This window comes from Dreissena polymorpha, chromosome 5 (genome assembly GCF_020536995.1).
Source record: "Dreissena polymorpha isolate Duluth1 chromosome 5, UMN_Dpol_1.0, whole genome shotgun sequence".
Classification (NCBI taxonomy): Eukaryota; Metazoa; Mollusca; class Bivalvia; order Myida; family Dreissenidae; genus Dreissena; species Dreissena polymorpha.
This window is the reverse complement of record NC_068359.1, coordinates 44,595,717-44,601,716: the sequence shown is the minus strand read 5'-3', so window position 1 is coordinate 44,601,716 and position 6,000 is coordinate 44,595,717. Positions and strand designations below refer to the sequence as shown.

At 32.5% G+C, this 6,000-nt stretch overlaps 1 pseudogene; it reads left to right on the top strand.

Moving 5' to 3' along the window:
* The first annotated feature begins 3,417 nt into the window (after window positions 1–3,417).
* The window catches only part of LOC127831194 (metabotropic glutamate receptor-like), a 41,077-nt pseudogene continuing 38,494 nt past the window's right edge, over window positions 3,418–6,000 (top strand).

The following is a 6,000-nucleotide window of genomic DNA, read 5'->3' as shown; positions in this document are numbered from 1 at the left end:
TTAAAACAAAGTAATGTCCAATATAAAAAAGAAATGAAATTGCATTGGACATCCGATGAAGCCACAACGTTAGGAATTACTTTCACAAATAATGAAAAGGATACAGTTCTTAAAAACATACTACCTAAATTACAGAATTTTAAAAACTGCTTAAAATCATGGCATCACCGTAAACTTACACTAATCGGAAAAAACACAGTATTGAAAACGTTTGCACTCCCGAAATTAATTTATGTATTAACAGTCCTCCCAAATCCACCAAATGATGTTATTAACGATATAAAATCAGCAATATTTAATTTTATATGGGACGGTAAACCTGATAAAATAAAACGAACTCAGTTAATTCAATCTGTAGAAAATGGAGGTATCCAATTAACGAACATTGACGCATTCTTGAATGCAATCAAATGCAGCTGGGTTAAAAGATACCTAGATAATACCAATACGAGTAAATGGAAATTATTCTACCAGAAAATCCTAAAAAAATATGGTGACTCTTTACTCTTTGAATGTAACATCAACAATACTTTCCTACATGAAATTGCAAACGAAAACATATTTCTGTCTGATGTTCTATCAGCATGGAGTGATGTCACTCATAACCTAGAAACCCAAACCAGCAGCAAAACTATTTTATGGAACAATAAAGACATAACTTCAAACAATAAGACGTTTTTCTATAAAGATTGGTTTGAACGAAGCATTAAATATGTCGACCAATTATATGACTACAGAATTAAGGATTTCTACTCTTTTGAAGATATATGCTACATATACGGAATACCTTCAAATAATTTTCTGAAGTACTACACACTAATCAAAAGCATACCCATACATATTAAATCTGAAATCAATACAAATAATACACCATGTACTCAAACAACATTCGTAGAGAACATACTTGGAAGAAAAAACAAAACGAACACAATATTTTACACATTACAAATAAGAAACCCTACAGAAAACTCCAAAACCCAAAATAAATGGCAAGTTCTTTTCGAATAACATGAACTTAATTGGAAACACATATTTACCATGCCATATAAAGCAACTATTGAAAGCACACTGAGAAATTTTCAATATAAATACATACATAGAATTATAGCTACAAATAAATATCTCTTTAAATGCAAATTATCTAACTCAAATCTGTGTAACTTCTGCAGTGAAAACATCGAAACTATAGAACATCTTTTTTGGAAGTGCAAACACATCCAGCCTATTTGGAATCAACTAGTATCTTTTCTTGAACAACAGCAACTAAATGTTAAACTATCTAACTAAATGTAAGCTTCGGAATTTACTCATTGAAATCAATAGACTGTAATAATATTGTGAATTTTATTCTTATAATGATGAAATATTTTATCTATAACATGAAGTACAAAAAACAAGTACCAAATTTTAATTGTTTTATTCATAGTCTTAAACTAAAAATCCAGATTGAGAAAGAAATAGCCCTCAGTAATAATACATTACAAATCTTTGAACAAAAATGGAATCGGATTAAATTCGTATAATGTTTGTCCACTTATATACATTTCACTCTAATGTTAGTTTATCTTTCTAAAATATTTTTGTATATTTTTTCAATCTTATAAGATCATTGTGAATCTACAATAAAACACACAAATCCAGTATGCTTTCTTCCGACTTTATACAACTCATCATTTTTCATAACTATTCTTCTGTTGTTCTTTTCTTTTCTCATAAAAAAGATATATTAGCATATCTTGTATAACATGTCTGAACTTTATTGCTTTGAACAATCACTATGTTGTATGATCATATACATGTATACATTGTATGTATTATATTGAATAAAAAAATAAATAAAAAAAAAAGAAATGCTTAATCCCTCGACATTTGTAATAACGCCAATGTGTGAAGAATGAAGTGAAAATAGTATTTAATATGCCACTTGATTTATTACTGATGTCCTTTATTTGGTCGAAAACCGGTAGATTAAATAGTATACGATAATCAGAGCAGAACTGTGGAAAAAGATTTTATTTCTGACACCAATGCGTAATTTTAACATCGTAGTGAAACAGGAATTAGTTGCAATTATGTTGCTAATTATAAACATATTCTTGATTTCACTGTTTCTGTTTAAGATTTATGATAAGAGTTCAATTGATTTAAAGGGGCCTTTTCACAGATTTTGGCATTTTTTAACTTATTCATTAAATGCTTTATATCGATAAATGTAAACATTGGATCGTAAAAGCTCCAGTAAAAAATCAAGAATAAAATTAAAAAAAAGAAAAGAACATTGCCCGGACCAGGTTTCGAACCAGTGACCCCTGGAGTCCTGCCAGAGTCCTGAAGTAAAAACGCTTTAGCCTACTGAGCTATTCCGCCGAGTACATTTACTTTAAGTATTTTATACCTTATATAAGCAATCTTCGTAGTTTCACAAAATTTAACGACAAAAACAGAACTCTCCAAATTATTCAATCGTTTCGCGTTGCAACGCTTTATAATTTTTAGGTTTTAAAATCGTCAAAAGATGCATATAATGGCTATATTAGACCATGGTAAATGTTCAGTATTACTGTTTCCTCACAAATATCATAACTAAAACGAAAATTTGCGAATCTGAAACAACTTTTTTCAATTTTGTCAATTTACCAAAGCGTGAAAAGATCCCTTTAAGAAAAAAACTTGTATGCTACACAATTATTTTAACTTCGTATATTTCATTTTCAAATACAAAAAAAATTGCTTGTTTTCGTTTATGTAACTAACCGATCATGTGTTGGGTACGCTAAATTGGTTGTTGTCGGCTCAGGTACTGCTTATAATTATCACAGGAACTCGTAAGTATACTAAATAGAATACCGGGTACAGAAATACGCTTAACGGCATAGGTCATACTCTATTTACTATTTGGAATGTTTTTCAAAGTCCCTGGTAGTTTGTAGTATAAAAACGAGTACCCAGGGTTCTTTGAAGAAGTACCCGAATCGAAAATAATCAATAGTAAGAGCGTAAGTTAGATTTATTGAATTATTTTATCAAAAGTTTGTGTTTTCAGATGGGTATGGTGCTCAAGTTAAGTTCAACAAAAGTGGCAACGATTCCGGGCGCTATAGAATTATGAACTATTTTCTTGACATAGAGACCCGCAAGAACAAGTGCAATTAAGTCGGCAGTTGGGTATTCTTGCTGGCCCTTGACATTGATAGCACCGTGTAGACGGATGGTACACAGGGTAGTACTATCTCGTACTGTAGCGCGCACTGTAATTTCGACGAAAGCAAGTGGGGAAGGACGGTGATATGTGCGAATGTATTTGCATCAGAAGTCAGCTAATCGAGTTCCTGTGGAAAATACCGATGTCAAGACTGTGGAGAAGAGAGGTGGCCGACGGTGAACCGGGAGAGCTGTCTTACGCTGGGGTCACAAAACATGGAGTTAAATATTGTGTACGCGATAGTTCCGCTGAGCCTGTCTGGCTCCAGAATTCTAATATTACTGCTTGTGATTATTACATTCCTGAGAAACAATGACTCACCGGCGGTGATGGCGTCTGGTCGTGAACTGAGCTACATGTTGTTGACCGGCTGTTTGTTCTGCTATTTAATGACCGCCATTTTATTACTGACACACAACCCAGTTACTTGCATGAACGATTTTCGTCGGAACAAAATGTCGCCACAACCAAAAAATGAGATGGGAAAACAATATCACGAGTAAATATTTGGTGTTGCCAAATTTTCCGTTCGTGGTTCCAACATTATTAATTTCCATTTCTTGTGAACACTGATTTCTACACCGCTCGGGGACTTAATTAGTCTCAGTGGTAGTAGAAAGATAATAATGGACGTCATGTGCGGGAATTCTTTCATTAATTGGTCATTTATATATATTAGATATTTAATATATATAATCAATGTTTTCACGAGTAGGTTATGGCAGTTGATAATTAATAATGCACAGCCACCATGCAAAAACATGGTATTATGTAAACGATGTCTTCAACTTAAATTGAGTAATGCACGTGTAACATGAATTATTTATAATTGTTTGTAGGAACGCGTGTATGCTAACAGCATCAACACTGACTGGTAATGCATAAAGACACCAATTATTTATGAGATATGATAAGCCGTTTGTTCAGTGTATTTCAGAAAAAAATATATAGTCTTCTGGTTACACGTCGATACATGATGTCATTCTTGTTTAGATGCATAATGTATGGGCAAAAATTTAACGAAGTCCATACTCGATTTATGAACTTAGCATATGGTTTCTTGCCTCGTTGTTTCGAATGGAAAATTAATTTACCTAGTTTCTGCATCGACATAGCAAATGTGCCTTGGCGAAAAAAAAACACATTCAGTTTTTTATGTTGTTTTTATCTCTGGTAACTAATCTTGTTTTTGTTTCTCCTTGTTCGCAAACATGATATATTAAGTAAGTGTAATAAAATATCAATACATTTTGTTAGTGTAATAAAATGTAACATGTAAAATTGTTACATACTCACTTGTATGGACGAATCTGTAGTATTTAAGATATAATATCGTTGGCATTTTAAGAGAAAGAATTTCGTTCACAGCTCTATCTAAGTTGGAATTCGTTTCCATGTAAGCATTGTCTGCTCGTAATTGACGTCAACGCTTAATGTTTGTTTAATAATTCAAGCACTTTAAACGAGTTAGATCTTTTAAATCAATAAATCAATTGCGTAACGCTAAGAATTCTCATTTATAAAAGCGGTGAAATAATAATAAACATAGTGTTGGTGTATTAAAAACATTAAAATCATCTCCCGTTTGATATCTAGATTGTGGAAACCCTTGTAAAGCTTTACAACAGTAAGCACTCCTTAGTCCGAATATGAACTTGAATAACTTCCAACAGACTAATCAAAACAAAAGCGCCGAATAACAAGAATATTGTATGAGACGAAAGCGTGCATTATAGGGAATTGTCCATATTCTATTCATTATATGTGCGCTTGCCAACCACAAATGCAAAACACAAATGTCAATCCTATTGAGGCGTGCGGATAAAGTTATATTCTGATAAGTCAGATACATATTGGTGGGTATATTTATACAAGAAGCTAGGATATTCTTAAATGCATGTAAATCTACTTGAAACCGTTTTCTATATATTAACTAAAACTATTAAGATATAGACCTATGCCATAGTTATAGATAAATATCAGTTCTCACATGGTTTACAATGTATTCATTTAAAAAATGTTTCATAGATACAAGAATGCATTGAAAAAGAGTAACACGACACATGTCGTAGAAGAACAAAAGTGGAAAAAGTAATAACATAAATAATTGATAAATATGGATTACATATTAATGTCATCATGATAGAAATGTGGGCCTACTTAATTAGTCTAAACGTTGCAGGTAAATTGGTTTCAATAATTCGAGCAAAAATGATACCTTTAGAAACCATCTGATAGCTCTCCCCTTCAATTTAAAGATACTTTATGATGTTCGATCGACAGAAGCCATGGTCCGAAAAGGCGGTTCCATTGCGAGTCGTGACAAGAGCATCCATCTCGCGCATCTAGAATTGGGAGTATAATTGGATAGACTGTATAAGCTTGTGATAGAATGTTCTTTTCAAACTAGAATATCAGATTATTCTTTGTTTCTGCACCAGGAATTTCGTACACCAAACAAACAGATCCACTGATTGAAGTATTGACTTAAACACCGACCCAGTTTGGTAATCAGGTTAAGTGAATTCCCTATTGTGTTTCAAAGTTTTGTTGTAAGTTCCTGCTATCTCAATTTGAAAGGTTACATTTTCACGTAGACACAATTACTCAAGTCTCTAAAGAAAGAGTCTTTTGGCGACGACTTACATGCCAAATAAACATTTTATGAAACACCACTTTAGCTTAAATAGGTACTGGAAATGAAATGGAATTTACATACAATTTCCTGCAACTTCAAAAGTCTTTCGATAGTGGATGCCAGAATAACATTAAAAGATTCAACACGATCCCTGCAGTTA